The sequence below is a fragment of the Danio rerio genome, chromosome 23 (assembly GCF_049306965.1).
Source record: "Danio rerio strain Tuebingen ecotype United States chromosome 23, GRCz12tu, whole genome shotgun sequence".
Taxonomy (NCBI): Eukaryota; Metazoa; Chordata; class Actinopteri; order Cypriniformes; family Danionidae; genus Danio; species Danio rerio.
The window spans coordinates 29,577,501-29,597,806 of record NC_133198.1 but is presented as its reverse complement, the minus strand read 5'-3'; the positions used below and the strand labels follow the sequence as shown (position 1 = coordinate 29,597,806).

Genomic DNA, 20,306 nt, shown 5'->3' with positions numbered 1-20,306 from the left:
ATATATTTGTGGTTTCTAAAAAAAAAAATCCTAAATCTTATGAGAAGAAAAAAAATGTAATGCATATAAAATAATACATTCATACTTGCTCTAAAATGAAAAAATTTAATTTCACACAATTTTAAGCACAAGGTAGGAAACACAATTGTAAATTAATCTTACTTATTAAATTGCAAAAAAAAATCTAATATTCAGAAAAGATTTTAGAACATGTAATCAAAAAAATTATATTTTTATGTATCATTTCCAATTAGTTTCTGATGATATAACCTTGGATAAAAATATCAAGGTTTCACAGTATCATGGTATTGCGATTACTGCTTTAAAATAAGTTCTTTTTAAATGTCTGGGGGAAAAACAACCACTTTTCCCCCCATTGAATGCAATAGATTTAATTTTTGGAAACATTCATCCATTCATTCATTTTCTTGTAGGCTTAGTCCCTTTATTAATCCGGGGTTGCCACAGCGAAATGAACCGCCAACTTATCCAGCAAGTTTTTACGCAGCAGATGCCCTTCCAGCCGCAACACATATCTGGGAAAATTTTAGGAAACATTTAAAATATTTTGGAACAGTAAACATGTCAGGCTAAATAATTAAAATAATTCATTTACTTCTGTTCTCTTCATTCGTTTTAAAAACATTAAATTTTTTACAACACATAAAACATAAAAAAAACTTACATATACCTTAGGTAGAGTATATCAGAAAATTTGAACAGTTTTAAAAATACTTTTTTGACCGAAATTAATTATTCAGTAATTATATTTAGTAATTATTCAGTAAATTTGCATATCATTTAACCTAATTATCTGACTTAATTGTGAACATTTAATTTTTTTTATAGAATTTATTCACAATTCCGCATTTTTTTATGCAAAAGCCTAAAATGTGCATAAAATCTAGTGGATGGAACCACGTGAGAGGTGATGTTTAAGAGCTGACTCATTCAGTTGTTTAACTCTGGCACCTCTTTTGTTGACATTGTCACCCTCTGGTACTCAATCTTATGGCTATAACAGAAATATAGCTTTCTAATTTAAGAGGCAGCATATTTGTGTGAAGGTGTCCATGCAGGGCTATTCTGGGAGTGAAGCTCAGGTGTCGAACTGCACAGCTCTTACCAAAACAATCATTCCACCATGATGTCATGCAATACAATAGGCCAGACTGACTCCAAAAAGGACAGACGGGGAAGCAAAAGTCATTCCAAAGAAGAGCTTCAAAGATAGAAAAGTTTAGAAGGGAAACTGCAACAGTCTGACACTGTGGCTGAGAGTCTTTCAGTATCTGCATCTGTAAGTAATGCAAGGTCTGATTCAAAAGTGAGGCCACACACATAAAGAGTACAATAACAGAATTGTGTTAAGAGGGTTTAAAAATGATTATTTGGAAAAGGGCATGGGACGATAACCGGTTTCATGGTTTACCATGGTTTGGAAAAGTCAAGGAATTTTTGCCTCAACTGATGATTTGATTGGATAACTTAAATTAGCATAATCCTGTTACCCAAAACCAGTTTGCTTGTTTTTCTTCCACCAGTTACATTTGCATTTTAATTTCAAAATACTCTGAATTTTCAGGTTAAAGAAGGTGGTAGGGTTTTTTTTTTAATTAGGTTTGTTGCCACAGTAATTTCTATACAAAAATTTCATACAGCTAACCTACTTTGAATCTGAAGCAGGTTTTATTCTGAGTTAGAGATTGCAAACCCAAACTCGCCCAATTAGCTATGAGCAAAGTGACAAATATATCTGATCATTAAATGAAGCCTTATGATTGTATCTGAATATTGTATATTCAAACAGTTAATTAGAAATGTTAATTGACATAAATAATGACTTTAAATAAAAAAAAATACATTTAGCTATGGACATATATATTTGCTTAAATATATATATATATATATATATATATATATATATATATATATATATATATATATATATATATATATATATATAAAGGTTTTAAAATGTTAATAAAAAGCTTTTTAAAAGTCTTTTGAGCTGTTGTTGAACATACATTTTTTTAAATTTGCATTTATATGTTAATATTTGCTTAAAGACTCAAACTTTTACTCCATAAGAGTTCATTTTATTTCCGATAATGATATCTTTTTTTTAAAATCTTTTTTCTTTTCTTTTCTTTATTTTTATGCCAAGTACGGATGTCCTTGTTTATACAGATATAAATATTCAGATTTTAGAGTAGTTTACAGTTGAAGTTAGAATTATTTGCCCCCTCTTTATTTATTTATTTATTTAATATTTCCCAAATGATGTTTAACAGAGCACAAATTCTAATTTGTTTTATTTTGGCTAGAATATAATCAGTTTTTAATTGTTTAAAAAACATTTTAAGGTAAAAAAAAATTATTAGCCCCTTTAAGCTAAATTATTTGATAGTTACAGATCATCACTATACAATAACTTGCCTGATTACCCTAACATGCCTAGTTAAGCTCATTAACCTGGTTAAGACCTTTAAATGTCACTTTAAGCTGTATAGAAGTGTCTCAAAAAATATCTAGTCAAACATTGTTTACTGTCATCATGGCAAAGATAAAATAAATCGGTTATTAGAGATGAGTTATCAAAACTATTATGTTTAGAAATGTGTTGAAAAAAAATTTCTCCGTTAAACAGAAATTGGGGAAAAAATGAACAAGGGGGCTAATAATTTAGGGGAGCTAATAATTCTTTGTTGTAAATATATTTTTATAAACCCACTTCAACAAACCCTAAACAGCAAAACAATATCTTTATCTTAATCAACAGAAATTATTTGCTCACTCTTTCCAGAAATCACTAAAACTGATTCTCTCATGCTTTGTGTGATTGGCTGCTTAAGCTGCATTTGGTCTAGAGTTAATCACAAACTGTAGGTTAAACCTCAAGTTGACAGAACGTTTATATCAAGCTTTGAAAAATCACTAAACGTCTCAACCAGTTTGGATTTGTTTGTTTTTGTCAGCCTGAAACTTACTCTACAAGCTAATAATAAGTAATAATTCAAACACCTGAGCAAAAGTTGGTCCTCAAAACGATCACTATCACCACAGCCTTATCACCCTGTAGCCCAAGAACAGTTATTCACTGAAGCTAAGCAGGGCTTTACCTGGTCAGTACCTGGATATGAGGCCACATGGAGAAAACTGGGTTGCTGTTAGTGACTCCAGCAGGAGGCGCTCAATCTGCAGTCTGTGTGAGTCCTAATACCCCAGTAAAGTGAAGGGGACACTGTACTGTCAGTGAGCGGCATCTTTTGGAATAGATGTTAAACCAAGGTCCTCGGTTTTAAAATTCAAAATTAAAATGGCACTTCTCGTAAAGAGTATGGGTGTAACCCTGGCCAAATCCTCTTCATCAGCCCTTACCCATCATAGCCTCTCAATCATCCCCATCCACCGAGTTGGCTCTATCTTGGTCTCTCCACTCCATCTATAGCTGGTGTGTGGTGAGCGCACTGGCGTGGTCGTCCTGTGGCTGCCATCGCATCATCCAAGTGGATGCTGCACACTGGTGATGGTGTGGAGAGACCCCCCGCCTCATGATTGTAAACTGCTTTGGGTGTATGGCCATACACAATAAATGCACTATATAAATACTTACTAATGTTTTCACAAGCATTAGACCCAAAATAGTGTAAAAGAGTTTGTTTTTGTGTCTCCTTACACTCTGAGGTTCTGCTTATTTACTATAAGTGAGAAAAAAAGATTTACAGCTGTTTTTCAGCTTGCAGAATAAGAAATTATTTTTTATTATTCATAATTCATGCTAGTTTTCCAGGCATTGACCATTTTTATTCTTTTGAGTGCATGGGATGAATGGCATTAGGTTAATTCACAACTAATGTAAACACGACTTCTGAGACTTCAGGTTATGAAGCGGCCACCTGCAGGATTTACATTCTCCAAGCAGACATACAGTTTGCTAAATTTAGACCCAAGTTCTGAAGTTCCTCTAAGCTTGAACTGTAACATAAAGTTGATCCGATGACCCACTGAGGATCTTTGCGGTTCAGCACGCCACATGAGGTTGGTTTGAAGTCATTTCTCCAAACATATTTCTGATCTCTGTGGATTTGGGAGATTCATAAATAACAAAGCAACATCTTTTAACATAAATATCTGCTTTAAGGCTTGATAGGTTGAGAATGAGTCATTGGTAATCCCCTCTCTAAAGCGGGAAGTGTGTTCTCTAAAGCCATTTATAGAAAGAACATTTGGCTTCCTGGAGTGACGTCTTTGTGGATTTCTAACCTGAGCTATGTGCAACCACCTTTCCTACCGTGTCACTGATGAGAGTTCATATCCTGCTACTGTGGACTCTATTACACTGCATCCTGTTTTTCTGATACATTTACCAGATCCTTTCTTTTACCTTTAACACATCGGTACTTAAAATAGTTGCAATACATGTTTAACCATAAAGTGTTCTTTTGCTCTGAAATATGAAATTGAATGTACTGCCCTGGGTGAGGATCTTATGATCATATTTATTAAATTAATACATTATTAAATTATTAAAGGGCAGAGCCTGACTAAACTTAAATAGGCTGTCTATTGTCGTAAATTAATCTGAATCAAGTTACCTAGGTTTAGGAAAAAGGTCCTTATGTGTTAGGTACACACAATATATTGAATTGAATATGAATTGAATTGAATATATTGTCCAGCATCGATATTGCAATGTGCGAGTCCGTCATAGTCACTTTGCAGAGATCTGCAATGTAGTTTGGATTATAGTTGACCAGATATTATTTGACCCTAACCGTAGAGGGGAGGTTTAATATTTGCATGTGTGACTGTAAGAATTTGAAGCAAACTTGAGCCATTTGGGCACAATAAATTAAATGTTTCTAGCTTAAAGATTAAGAGCATTATATAATTATTTACTCCATTTAAACTAGTGTTATTATTATTGTTATACATTGATTATTTTATTTCTGCTTCTAAATACTGTTTGACTACCCAGAAAATGATAAATTATTGTTTATTTGCATATTTTGTCTGTTGTATTTAACTATGCTTTTAAACTATGCTTTTATATTTTATGCAGATACGCTCCTCTACAAAATCATCCAAATCGATCTAAAATTCTGAATTCTTTACAAGCTACTCAAGTTATCTGGTGAAATTAGCATTTATATCGGAATAAATATTGTATTGCATTGAATAAAAATATTGCAGTGTTAGTTTTTGCAATATTGTGCAGCCCTATTATGTGTAATTGTTGTTTTCCTAGTTTTGTATGTGAGGATTATTAATGGGGATAATTAAAGTGTTAATTCACCCAAAAGTTTTAATTGTTATTGATTCCTCATCTTCATATTGTTCTAAACCCATAAGACATCTGTTTGTCTTTAAAATACAAATATATAAAATATTTTTTAGGTAAATTCTGAGAACTCCCTCATCTTCTCTAGACAATAGGCCTCCAATTTTTATAAAAAATACCAAAAAAAGACCCTAAAAACAGACATTTTCCTTCAGTGGTTTCATTGAAAAAAATCTAAATATAATAAAGTTACGAGCAACTTTATGCACAAAACTGGATTATCACATAAAAGACGTACGAATAAAGCAGCGTTTTCATCCAAGTAGTTAACGAGAACAAAATCATCACTTCCTGATTAACTGGCACCAAATATCAAAAGTAAAATATTTAATAATAATTATTTAATAAATGACTTGCACCTTAGAAAGCAGTATGCTGACACGCAATGAACGCGGGTTGGTGTTTGAAGATATCAGACGCTGAGTACAGATGCTTTTGACAAAGCTATTGGTACTTATTAATATAATACCACTTATACTGAGATGATTAAAGTGTTCTAAAAGTCTGTTTAACATCTGACAGGAAATATCAAATAGATGTATTGTAGTTGAGCAAATGCTCTGAAAAGGATTTATCTAAACCAAACGTTAAATAGACATCTGCAACAGGAATCAATTTGAACTGAGGTGCCTTGGATACTCCACATCCAAATGTGTCAAAACCGTGTTTACCATATGAATTTCCTTCTAAAATTAAACAAATTTGAAGGCTGAGACTTTATGGAAGGCAAGTGAAGTTTTATTCACATATCAATTAAAAAAGTAATCCTTGGATTTTACAAATTATTATTCATTCATTCATTCATTAAAATTTAAGTGAAGTTTATTCATAAACTAATTTCTAGAGGATCACGTGCTTATGATTTATCACGGCCAGTCTCGTATTTGCTAATCACTAATCTTCCAATCATATGAGCCCTAAGGCACCATAAATAGCTTCAGTTTTCAGTTCACTTTATCTTCGTTTGGAAGAAACCCCCCTCCTCCCCTATTCTCCTCCTTTACCTGTGATTGGGCGGCACGGCGGTCCAGTGGTTAGCACTGCGAACCACACAGCAAAAATACTGCCGGTCCTAGTTCTATAGGACCGGTGGGTGTTTCTGTGGGGAGTTTGTATGTCCTTCCCGTGTCCGCGTGGGTTTTCCCCGGGTTCTCCGGTTTCCTCCCACCATCCAAAGACATTCAACATACATAACAATCAAGCTTGTCTAATTCCTTACGTTCCCTTAGCTACAGCAGCAGGGGAGTTCTGAGATCCACCGAGCTCGGGCTCCCTTCTTGCTCTGCCAACGGGAGGAAGCCCCGGGCTCGAGGAGCCCTTGAGCTCAGGGCTCTCTCCCGGGACAGCATGCCAAATAAGCTTTGTAAATCATCAGCTAAGTGTGAACTCTTGAAATTGTGGTGGTTGAATAGAAATCTGACTTTTGTTTTCATAACTCAGAGAATTTGCTTATTATTAATCTTTTTGCTTTTTATGATGTGTAGAAAACAGTTTTTCTATTGGTGATTCATCATTTCTGAAGCTAATACTAGGTCTTTGGATGTGGTCAATTGGCAAGCTGGTAGTTCGGTCACACATCTGTGCTGTTATAACCCAAAGGTTGCTGGTTTAAACCGCAGAAAGGGTGATTTATGCGCTGTAGAGGTTTGGGGGTCTGTCAGCACTTAGTCTACTCGTGATCAAGGCACTTTGGGCTACTTTTGAGAAACCCTTTCCCTTTAGTAAAACATTAGGTGAATGACAAAAATGTGATCATATCAAACACATGATTATTTTGAGCATTGTACAACAGTAGCCTGTGGAATTAATATCCAGCATCTTTTCTTTATCACTCACAAATCCCCTCAGCATAAAAGAAGATTATTTTATCTAAACCTCTGTGTATTTTTGGCCTGTTGTTTGTTTTTAGCCTGGTAAAAACGTGTGTGTGATCTCCTCACCCTTCTTTGAAATTCAGCAGTTTCACAGGCCCTCGTACAGATGGGTCAGAAGTACAGACAGAAGGTTAACACTGCATACAGACGTCCTTCAGCTGGAGAGAAAGACAGATAATCTTGAAATGCAGCCATGAGACTGCTTATCTTAACACCTCAACACAGAATGTGTGTATGACTTGTAGAGGCACTCGAAGGACCAACTTGTTAATTTGTTAGGTCATCTAATCATATGGTGTAATCAGAAGTGTTCAGCCAAAATGAAATCATCATTGTGAAATGAAATCTCATTTATTTGGTCTTTTGGAATTGTGTAAGTGTTCTCTTCAGCGACTCTTTCTTTGAAAGGTCTACAAAAATGCATCAATCTAAAGTATTCATGTGATGTACTCATTTTATTTTAATTAATTTACCTAAAGCTTTTTTTTGTAAATACTTTCCATCATAGGGATGGGCGGTCTGGCCAAAAATCACTATATGAATAATTTGAAAATTTTTTGTTTGTGGTAAATATATATTTCTCTTAATTAAATGGTAACTGTATACAACTCTTAATCACACTCACTCTTTTAGAACTCTTTTATAACTTTATATATTATATTTATATTTACATCGCAGGGAAATGGAAACAAAACCTTTGTTGTGGTATATTTATAAACACAACACTGACGACCCGTGTCTCCAAAATAATTCTTCTACTACTTGTTTGAATTACAGTTGGCAACACAATGTGGCGTCTATCTGAAAGCTGTAACTGGTAAAAAGAGCCTTCAAAGCTATATCATGCATATTAATGAAGTTGCATCTCGTTCACAACAGAGCGCTCTGATTAGTTTGAACTAAATCTTTCTCATGAATTAATGCACAGATGTACTGAATTCTCAATGATGTCAGTTTGTACCGGCTAGTGCATATAGCCAATCTCCACACTGGAATTTACACTATTTGTAATGTCTCTTTGCAGTGACATTGCTTTGACATTAGTTTGGAATGAATTTACTCTAAACAACGCAAAAACAACCAATTTTCACTTTTTAAGCTAAATGTATGTGTGCTAATAATGTTTTTAGCATCATAACCCTTTATCATGATCTTAACTGACTTACTACTTTACTATTTGCTTTAAGTAATGTGATTGGACACTAAATTCATAAAGAGAACCTGTCATTTATGTAAATTCTATTACTCAGTTTCCTTGCACACAACAATCGCAACAATGTTATTTTCTCTTAAGCTCTGCAAAAGTGAGCAGAATTTAAAACACCCAATGAAGGATGCATACACGTGTATAGAGTCCTAAAACCTTACTGAAAAAGAAAGGCCACCCAGGTTTCCATTCGGGGCCGTCCTGGTGGTGCAGTTCATGTAGTGCTGTGTGTCAGGCCTCAAAGATGATAGTTATACAGCAGGGCTGTGAGACGTAAAGGGGCAGCTGTGGTTATTTTGGTTTCTGTGTTGTTGTGTTTCAGCCTTCTCAGAGTAGACCATATACATTTTGTCAGAAAGAGAAAACAGCAGAGAATTGAGAAAATGTGTGAAGCAGTGGATCTTCGCTGTTGGGTCATGACCTAAAACCTTGTTCGTATATGGTAATTACAGCAATAATAAATCAATGCACTTAACATAAAACATAATGAGAATGAGCATCGCTTTAAATAGTCTGTTATTTTTCCATAGAGAGGTGTGTAGTAGCTGACTATATGTAATCTAACTATTATGTGATCAGATTCCAAAAGTTGGCATTAAAGTTCACAAAAGTCCTTTGCATTAAAGTATATTATGTTGTAAAATACTAAACATCATATCATTAAAACAAATGTATAATTTTTTTGATAATCATTCATTCATCATTCATTCATTTTGTTCTCGGCTTAGTTTCTGTATTAATCAGGGGTCGGAATGAACGGCTGAGCCTGGTCAGTACCTCGATGGGAGCGCACATGGGAAAACTAGGTTGCTGTTGGAAGTGGTCTTAGAGAGGCCATTGTCCTGTGGCTGCCGTTGCATCATCCAAGTGGATGCTGCACACTGGTGGTGGTGCAGAGAGACCCCCCTTATGATTGTGAAGCGCTTTGGGTGTATATACACAATAAATGTGCTATATAAATACACTTTACATTACATGTTTTACCCAGTTACCCATCAATGCAACCCATCACTGGGAAGCAGCCATACACTCATCCACACACATACACTACGGCCAATTTAGTTTATTCAATTCACCTATAGCGCATGTGTTTGGACTGTGGGGGAAACCGGAGCACCCTGAGTAAAACCACGTGAACACAGGGAAAACATACAAGACACAGAAATGCCAACTGACCCAGACGAAGCTCGAATCAGCAACCTTCCTGCTGTGAAGCGACAGCACTACTCACTGCACCACCATGCCGTCCACAATTTCAGTGGGAATTGCGGTACAATGACAGGAGGTTGCTTGGTAATTAAAAAAAAAGTCAAATGCATTTTGTTAAACTATTAGAATGACCATATCCTAACAACCCAGAAGATAAAAAATAGTAGTTTTAATAGTAAAAAAAAACAACAACATGCAATTTAAAAGCTATCAGCCTTATAAAAGCCATTTTTAATAGAATTGGTGTGTTTACATTAGATTAACAACACAGCGACAGCGTCAGCTGAAGCAGATTGATTTTATAGCACCAGATTAAACTTTCTGACATCTTTATGGCAATCAAATACTTTAAAATGAATGCAGGCCACAACTGAATATTGAGAATGATCTCTGATTGGTGGTCTCCAAAATTAAACCAAGAATAGACTTGTGCTGAAAACATTGTGTCCACCAGTGTCTTTAGTCAAGGTTAATATTAAATGATACAAATTAATAAATGACTATAAAAATGATATGGTTGTTAGGCTGTTGCACTTTTTTGTGTTGTGAATATACTCATGTTTATATAGGCCTAACATTTGTATATTTATAACCACCTCAGGAATTTGGGGGTCGTGAGTCATTGGCATTGTTATTTTAGAGGTCACTGGCTGGAAAAGTTTAGGAACCCCTGGTATATGTAGTATTTAGTTACATTTTACTGTTCATTTGATTTCTAAGTTCAAAATCTACTGAAATTGGAGACAAAATGGAGACGTTCACAAGTAAGACTTTTCATTTCTAAAGAGGCCCATTTTAAATGCTATTTGTGCTAGTGTAAGCGTAACATTCTGTAGTACATTTAGTTATTGTTAAAGACTATTTGGCAATTTTCAGACAGTCTCTGGGTCATTGTGTTTAAAGATTTTGCCCATCTCACATTAAATGCTTTCAAACAGTTTGCTGCATTTATATAGTGCTCATATCCTGAGCTTGTTCTGTGTAATGCGATTTGTTTGGACAGGAATTGCAAGGCTGATTTTTCTACTCAGCCAATCAGCATAGACAAATTTAAGTAGTGACTGCAGGTGGAATGAAAGTAGTGGAGTAAAAGTATACTGCACTAAAACATTCTCCAGGGAAAGTAAAAGTACACAGTTTTAAAACGTCTTGGTAAATTACAATTCCTGAGAAAAACTACTCAATTACAATAATTTGAGTATATGTAATTTGTTACTTTACATCACTGTATAAGATATAATATAAAAAAACCAAAAGCACACCTACCATTCTAACTACATTTAATTTGGCTTCCAATATAGTAAACACCTTTGGACTATTAAAGGGACAGTTCACCAAACACGGAAAATTATCAAGTGGTTCCATTCCTTTGATTTATCTATTTTTCTGTTGTACACAAAAGAAGATAATTTGAAAAATGTTAGAAACCTCTAACATTGTTTCCAAGTACAATAATTTTTTTGTATTTTATTTGTTTTACCTACTGTGGATGTTAATGGTAACAGGTTTCCAACATTTTTAACAATTTATTTATAAGTAAATGATGACAAAATATTCAGTTTTGGGTCAACTATGAGTGACATGCTTGATAATATTAGCTTGTGGATATAAAACGACAACCTAATTGATAAATATATTGAACATTTCTACTGACACTTTCTGCTTCCTAAAGTAAAACCTTTCCAGAACCACCAGTTTCCTGAACAGAGCTTTCCAAACATCAAACTGAACTTTAACTTTGCGCTTCAGAAACTGCCACTCATTGTTATGACAGCAACATATGCGTCGCCTAGGAAAATCATGTCCTCCTCCATAGGAAACATTGCTTCATTCCTCTCACTGGACACATTCACAGTCACAAATGGCCTTACAATATGTGACACACACTGTATTTGAAGATCAACGATGGTCTTACTCATCATTAGCCAAAAATCTGCAATACATATATAAAGTTTCATTTCAGAAGATCCGATGTCTGCAGTTGTTGTGAATGAGCTCATTTCACAGCTTAAGGAAACATCCTCTGGTTTCACCACAGTCAAGCATTTTTATTGTGCTTCAGGGGTTTCCAGAAGGCCTGGGAGTGTCCATAATAATCTATCTTTTGGGATTTAGGAAACAATTCGTAGCATTAACCCGAGTAGCTAAACTAAATAAATAATATTCATTGTTCAAGTGATCAAAAGAAGTTGGTTCCAAATACAGTAGCGAGAGACCGAGGCGGAAGAATGAAGTGTGTTCACGCTCGTTTTATCTTTTAAAGAGCGCTCGCTTTGTCTCTCTGATAACACACTGAGGGCTTTGTAGTGTGAAATTGTCAGTAGCAGTTCAGTACATAAAAGGACAGTTCTAATAGTGTCGCTTCTTTCAACTCCGCACTTTGATTTTGATGCGGGACGGCTTTGAATTTTCAGATACCTCATTAACACCACTTAGCGTGGGACGGAATGAACAGCGCTACGTAATCATAGCAATTACGAAAACTATCTCTCAACCACATTACCCCTCTGTGGAGACTCGGATATAGATGTTTTTTTTATATTATCTCTCGTAGAAAGTTTGCATGATTCTGCTGGTGTTACTTGACAGCAGATTTCCTTGCCTTGTCTTGAAATGCTTTTTTAATTATTGATTACGTCGCTCCTTTTTGTGGTCTTATTGTGAAGTAGTTGCGGGAGATTTATATTTCAGTCCAATGTAATTAAATGAAATGAAGATGAAAGTTAATTGGTCTTGACGCTGGAATATTTTGGCTGCTGCTTTGGGTTAGTGTTGTGGAATTAAAGAGACAGTGTACTCCAAAAAAAGGGTAGCTCTTTTTGTCTCATGTCAGTTCAAAACTGTATGATTTATTGTTTTATGTGGAACACACACAAAAGAAAATACCATAAAAATAATTTGCCTGTACAAGGAAATCAGTTGGAATGTACTAAAACCTTCTGAAACTATTCAGGTCTGTAGCCGGCTTAATGAAAAAGGTAGTTTTTTTAAAATGAAAAATTTAAGCAGTTATTTGCAGTTATTTGCCTCAATTTCTATTTATTAGGCTATATGCACTGCTAGTGTTTTTAACCAACGATGAACTTCCGGTGAAAACTTTGTGACTATTTTCAATTTCATACAGTTCTCTTTACAGCATTTATGTTGTAATGTAATTCAAATTTAATCAGTTATATAGACTTAAGCATCCATTTGGTTGTTTAAGCGTAAAAAGAGATGAAAGACTGTTTAAACAGAGGCTCCGTCATTAGCAGCAGGCTAATGCAAAAACTCTATTGAAAATACCAGGGTAAAATTAATTTCCATATTTTAAAGACATGACATGGAAAAATTTAATTTAATGCAGTGCTTCTTGTTTGGTGTAATACCCACTTCATATCGTATCGTAGAAAGGCAGTGGAGATCGCTGTGTTTTAGACAAATCAGATCTTAAACACAACGATTTTGTATGGGATGACAATTAACCGGAATCCTTGGGGCTGGCTGAATGAAATTTAAATACTGCATTTTAGTGACATTTTAAGCACAATTTTTGCTGGATTCGCTTGATGAATGGTGATCTTAATCACTCTTTTTGATGTACAAAAAATATTTCCTACCATTTTGCCAAATTACTCTAGTAAAATACTATTTTACTATTATAAGTGTTTACTTACAAATGTGCATTTAAACAGTAGATTTTATATTACCATTTTATTAAAAAGATACTTATTTTTGGAAATACGTTTTTATTATCATCTGTCATTAAATTCTATTTTAGGGATCTGTAAAAACTTGTTTTAAAGTCCACAAGAAATCAAACTAACCATATGATTTTGTTAGCACACATTGCTAGTTTTGTGGTGAACAATTCATCTGTGCATGTCATCAAGAAAAAAAAAAACAATTGTTTGCCCTCCTAATCTTTAATTGAAATCTGAAAATGCACTTCATGTTTGTTTTTAGTTAAATTATCAGATTAGCTGACTTTGAGGTATTGGGCATCGCTAACATACTTAACCACGCTGGTTCAACAGTTTTACATCAAACTGAAATGGTGAGCAGAAAGTGTCTGTTAGGTTGTAATAACTCTTCTAAAACCTCTTTCCCAATCTTTCTGAATGAAATGCTTACTTTACTATGTCCATTCAGCCAGCAGTAGAAGTATTTAAAATTCTGTTTCTGTAGGAACTCCAAAAAAAAAAAAAAAAAAAAGAAGGTACAGCTTCCGGTTCATTGGGACATTAAATTAGAAATGAAACCTTTACACACATAACAAACTGGCCTGTACGTTCAAATTTCCTTAGTCAGAATTTGGCCATTTGAATAATTCACATATAATATTCAAACATCAGTCCAACAGCAAGTTCCTCTTGGTCTTAAAGCCTTCTTTGATTGGTTAGTTTCACAATTTATTATAGCATAGATGCCAAACATGGGGCAAATGAGCTCAGATAGTGGACCAATTCTGGACCTTTGTCAACCACCCGAACCCCCCTGGCTACGAGCCTGCTATTCTTATAAAAAAAATATATTAGATGAAATTAACCAGAAAATCTAAAAATGTTAAATAAAAATCTTAATATATAATATAGTTTTATTTAATTTAATATTTCTGGTAAAATACACAACCAGTCAAAAGAATGGGGTCAGTTTTCTTTTCCATGTTGTGTTTTTTTTATTTTTATTATTCTGTTCATTAAGACATTTATTAATTGTAATTTTTTTAATTGTTAAATATTTCTTAAAATAAAATGTAAATAAATGCTTTTTTATTGTAAGCAGTTTTAAATAAAATGGTTATTCCAGTCATTATTGCTTTCATTACTATTTCCATTTATAATACTAATATTAAAAATAGTAGTAATAAAAATAATTAATATTAGAGTGATTTCTGATTCATGTGACTCTGAAGACTGCAGTAATGAAGCTAAAAGTTCAACTTTAAAATCACTGGAATGAATGATTGAATTAAATGATAAACAGTTATTTTATAGTGCAATAACTATTCAATGTTTTACAATTTGTACTGTATTTGTGAAGAAATAAATGCAGCTCTGATGAGCAGGAGAAGCTTACATTTAAAAATCCTACTGACCCTAAACTTTTAACCGGTAGTGTACATAATACTTAGATGCATTCTAAAATTAAAAATCAAAGCTACATATGCACACAGTTTACGCAAACACCATCCCCTTTTCAATCATACTAATCTTATCAATCATGTTTATGTCACTGAGGACAAAGGCAGAAAATCAAACTGTCTAGCGTCAATTTAAGGGAGTAAGTAATAACAGAATATTCTGTAGTGGGAACCAGAAATGGTTAATCAAAATATTCTGACGTCAAGACCAATTATCTTTGAATGGTCTTTAAGTATTCGGGAACAAACAGGACGTGTCCCTCCCACTGTTTGCCCAGAATACACCTCTTCAATGGGAGTATCTGTGAGAGGAAATAAAGAGTTAAAAGCAGACAGTGGAAGAGTGGATACTGGCTGGAGTGGAGGATATCCTGCAAACTACAATGACTTAATGAGATCCCACCATGATAATTGTAGCCAGCGTTTAAAAGGGACTGAGATGAGAGTCAAAGGCAGATGTTGATCATATGCAGCGTCGCCTCTGGCTCAGTGCTTCACTGTCAGTGCTCTGCTCCGCCAGAGGAATGTGGCCCTTCAACAAGCACAAATCTAAATCTGCCATTCAAAATAGAAAACATGCGTCAATTAAACCGTGACTTCTCCAGCTGGGGCATTTTGCTCCAATTTTTCATTCTTCTTAAAGGGGACACATGACAGTTATGACTTTTTTCTTTGTTTATGTGCAATAATTGGGCCTTCCAACCCCCCAAAAACGTGAAAAAGACAACATAGGAACTTTATTTTTTGGTAAGCCTCTTTCTTCAGAAATTTTGATAAATGCATTCAGATTACGCTCCCTTTTGAGTTCACACCTAAGGCGGCAAGATCATCAAAGTTCGCTCTCAAAATTTGCTACGCTGGATTAGGGTTAAGGTTTATTTCATACTTAAAAAGATCGTTGCAGCATATCAGCAAATCAATTACATTCCCGCATTACAACAATGATTTCTACCGTGAAAATGTTGTACTCTTTTTATCAAGTTTATTTAACCATGGAAGATTAAGTTGTTGCATGTGGTGTGCCTTTGCTCCACTTGTATAATATGTCTATTTGTTAGTAGTATTCTGAAGTAGCATTACTATTTTGCACTGTCTCTATAGTTGGCATGAGATCCCTGCCTTTTTTACGGGAAAAAAAATATATATAACAATAATAATAATTCCTTACATTTATATTGGACTTTTTGTGGACACTCAGAGCACTTTACACATTTTTGGGGGGAATCTCCTCATCCACCACCAATGTGAAGCATCCACCTGGATGACGCGATGGCAGCTGTATTGCGCCAGACCACACACCAGCTGATTGGTGGAGAGGAGACAGAGTGATTAAACCAGTTATGATATGGGGATGGTTAGCAGGCTGTGATGGACAGAGGCCAGTGGGCAAATTTGGCCAGTATGCCAGGGTTAAACCCCTAATCTTTTTCGAATGACATCTTAGGATTTTAACGATCACAGAGAGTTAGGACCTTGGTTTAACGTCTCATCTGAAAAACAGAACATTAATGCACATTAATATGCCAGTTACTTTTTTATTATTATGTCACTCTAAGAAAACATCGCAAATAATTGGAACACTCTTTGAAACAACTTAAGTCGGAACCAAAGTTCACCAAAGTTGTGTTCTCTGGAATCCTCTCAAGCGGTGGACTTCAACATTATGATTGTTTGCTGATGAACCACGTCATAGCTCATTACCATAAAGATGACTTGATTTCAATTCTCCTCAATGCCCACACTGGCGAAGACGCACCGCGCCGATCGTCACCGCTGTTCGTCATCGCCACCGCTTGTCATTGCCCTGTTCTATCCTATTGAAAATAAATGACCTCAGGCTACTTTGATGCTTTCGGTGTGAATGCAGTTAGTGATGCAAGAAGGGAATCTTCTACTGCATATTGCTTCCACTTATGTATAAACAACAGTATATGCAGCTGTCACCATTTCGATTTACTCACTTCAGATAAAGAAAATTGGCATCAGAAAAAAAGTCAAATATTAAGGGTTCAAGAGAATTTTGGTTCTGACCACATTAGTTTCCTAAGCAAAACAATCACAGAGGTCGATTATCGCTATGCGAGTTTCCCAGTTTGTGATGTAAGATGGACACAAAATAATATGAAGTTAACATGAAGTCTGAGGCTATTAAACGGCTGCTTAAAATGGCATGTTGAATTTAGACCAGCACATAAACATGAACACAAAAGGCTCACTACACATCTGCCTTTTAATTGGTTTATTTAGTCAGAAAACATGTAAACATATCAGATTATCAGAGTGCCGATGGCAGGGTGGTCATTGACTCTGGCAGGCCAGAGTGAATTCTGATGCTTTTGCCGGTGATGGCGTAAACGCATAGTAACTTCATATGAAATTAAGCTAAATAATATTGATATCGTGTTGTATATTTGGGTAAAATATATTTTACTTTACCAGCAGATGTCAGTTCAATGCTGTTTCTGATGGAGCCCTTGACGCTCTAACTTCGTATCTAACACATGAATGTTATTTTGAGAACATTTTCGATTTTTTTGTCTAAATGGGCTTGTTAACATGCTGTACGGCTAATGTGGCTGAAGGCATTGTCTCTGACCTTCTGCTTTGCCAGAATGGTGATAATATATCTGCTTTTCTTCCTCTGTTTTTGTCTCTAATTGTTTCCCCTCTGTCCTTGGAATAAAATCCCCTTCACACGTCCTGCTTCTCTCCTCTTGTTTCATTTGCTGTTTGCACAATGGTTTTCCTTTGACCCTTTGAACCCATTCCCCAATGCCACTGCCCTTGGTCCGTGTCTCTGTCCTCTGGAAACATCTTGATCCATGAGCAGCTTGACTAGAGTAGTCCTCAGCTAAACTCTTCAGTTATGCTGTTTTATTTTTAGTATGGCTGCTTATGAAGCGATAGAGCTATGTTAATCTTAGCTGTTTTTGGACACTGTTTTGCTCAGTTGTTCGGGTTGAATAATAGTTGAATAACTTGGGGTTGAATAATAGTGTTATTGTTAGCACTGGAACTACCTAGCAGGTAATTTTTACAATTCATTAACTTTGTATGAAAACACAAATACTGTAACTATAATTCCCTGACTTTTACTAAATATGTATATATTTTCGTATCACGTTGTACTTTTAATAAAATTACAAAACAGAAAAGAGTTATGATTATTTCTTTTTAGAACTACCATATCGGTCAAAATGGCTGGATGCATTTCAGTTGTTTGCTATTTTTTAACCTGGTCCTTTAAATATGTGTCTCTCTGTTGCCTTGCAACTTCCTATCAAAAACAAGTTTCTGTTGGCATAAACATAACTTTTCTTCAGTTATATATTTCAAAACAGTATATTCATTGCAATAAAAAAGCCTTCTCCTCTGCTTGAGAGTGAAATTGAAAGTGAGTCCAGAACATTTGCAGGTTTTATGGAGAACATTAGCCTAACTATAGGCTGTATTGCCAAAAAAGATTGTATTTTCGTGGCAATGACCTAATTAAATATGATGCCAAACATACAAAGCTCAATTTGAATATCTTAATAGAAGCTTTAAATGTAAACATAAGACAATATCATGTCTTGTATATGAACGGTCAATTTGACTGCTATAGTCTGTATTGCCAAAAAGAATGTATGACGTCTTGTATGAGAACCTTTAGAATTACTGCCATGGTAATTCTAGTAGTTTTAGAATTCTGATAGCTCCAGTGTTAAAGAAAGGTGGACATGAGTGTCAAATGCGTTCATCTTGCTTTTATCTGTTTTAAATAAGTATTATATGACATTTTCAACAATATTATAGTAATTAAGTGTAAATATGGTGAGAAAATGAAAGATAGTCGAAAACAATTGCATGTGGTCTAGTAGCCTAACTGTAGTCTGTATTGCCAAAAAGATAGTATTTTAGAGTGATGATCTAATTAAATAGGATGACAGACATTCGAAGCTTAATTTGAATATCTCAATAGAAGCTTTGAATGTAAATATGACGTCTTGTACGGTATATGAACAGTAAGAATGACTGCTATGGTAGTTCTGGTGTTTTTAGAATTCTGGTAGTTCCAGTGTTAAAGAAAGGTGGAGATGAGCATCAAATGCATTCATTTTGCTTTCATCTGTTTTAAATATGCATTATATGACATTTTCAACAATATAGTTAATTTGGTGGTGTAAATGTGATAAGAAAATGATAGTGAGTCGAGGGCATTTGCATGTGGTCTAGTAGCCTTACTATAGTTTGTATTGGCAAAAAGATTGTATTTTAGGGTGATAACCTAATTAAATATGATGACAGACATTCAAAGTTTAAAATGAATATCTTAATAGAAGCTTTGAATGTAAATATGACGACAATTTATGACGTCTTGTATGAGAACAGTTAGAATGACTGCTATGGTAATTCTAGTTGTTTTAGAATTCTGGTAGCTCCAATGTTAAAGAAAGGTGGAGATGAGTGTCAAAATCTTATAAATGCATTAATTTTGGTTTCTTCTGTTTTAAATAAGCATTATATGACATTGTCAACAATATTATAGTTAATTTAGTGGTGTAAATGTGGTGAGAAATTTGCAACTAGAGTGCATGCAATTGTTATTCAAGGTGACTTCATAATTATTTTCCAAAAAAATTGTAAAGTTTATTTTTGTGGTGAATTTTTTCTATTGACATATAATGTTAATAAATACAACAAATTAAGAGAGATTATACAAATTGAAAACCCTGACTAGATGCCATTTTAAAACCAGCATTATTACAGCAGAAATGTTGTCAGAAATATTGAGTACCACTGCTATTTTTGTCATTTATTTCTGCACGTTGGCTGCCATACATAATTTCCCCCATTTACTCTTTAATTTTAGCATTCACACATTTGCTCGTATGATCTCTGAGCAGTAAACATCTAAACCGGTTACACACCGCCTTGCTCGGAGTGTGAAATTCTGTTTAGTACCAGAACGACAACAAGATGCCCTGCCAGCTGGCTTTGTGGCATTATGATGGATGGAGGTTTTTCTCTCACAAATGCACATTTGACATTTGGACAGTTTGTGTCTGGGAATAGACTGGTGAAAAATCAGCCAATCTCTGTCCAAGTGCATTCCACCGAGCCACAAAATAAGACAAGAAGACTGCTTCGAGTGTTTGATACAGTGTGAAGGGCTCTTGGAAAGAGGAGGAGGAGTGAGGGGAATGAAGGTCGAGTTGAAAGACTCATGCTTTAAAGGCCAGGCTGGCCGCATTGGCTCAATCAGCTCTTTGTCTTCCGTACAGGCCTCCATGTGTCCCATGGAGAGCTCGTCCCACAAAGCTGCCAAAGTTATGCTGTTGTATGGAAAGAAGAGTGTATGAATCGAGTATTTGAAATGCACTGTCTTTCCCCATGTTTGAATGTGGTTTTCGTGCCCTTGCTGGTGTTCAACAGGGGATTTCCTAAACGGAAAGACTGAATGGGGTTTTGCCCTGTTCCAGACCGAGAATGTGGTTTTCGAAGTTGCAGCTTTATTAGCGAGAGCCTCTGAGATGAGATTACGTACACTGGGCTGGCTGAGCTATTGAA

At 35.0% G+C, this 20,306-nt stretch overlaps 1 protein-coding gene across 50 annotated transcripts in view; it reads left to right on the top strand.

The window, feature by feature from the left end:
- hspg2 (heparan sulfate proteoglycan 2) overlaps positions 1-20,306 on the top strand; it is a 186,116-nt gene that overhangs the window by 46,632 nt on the left and 119,178 nt on the right. The window lies entirely within an intron of this gene.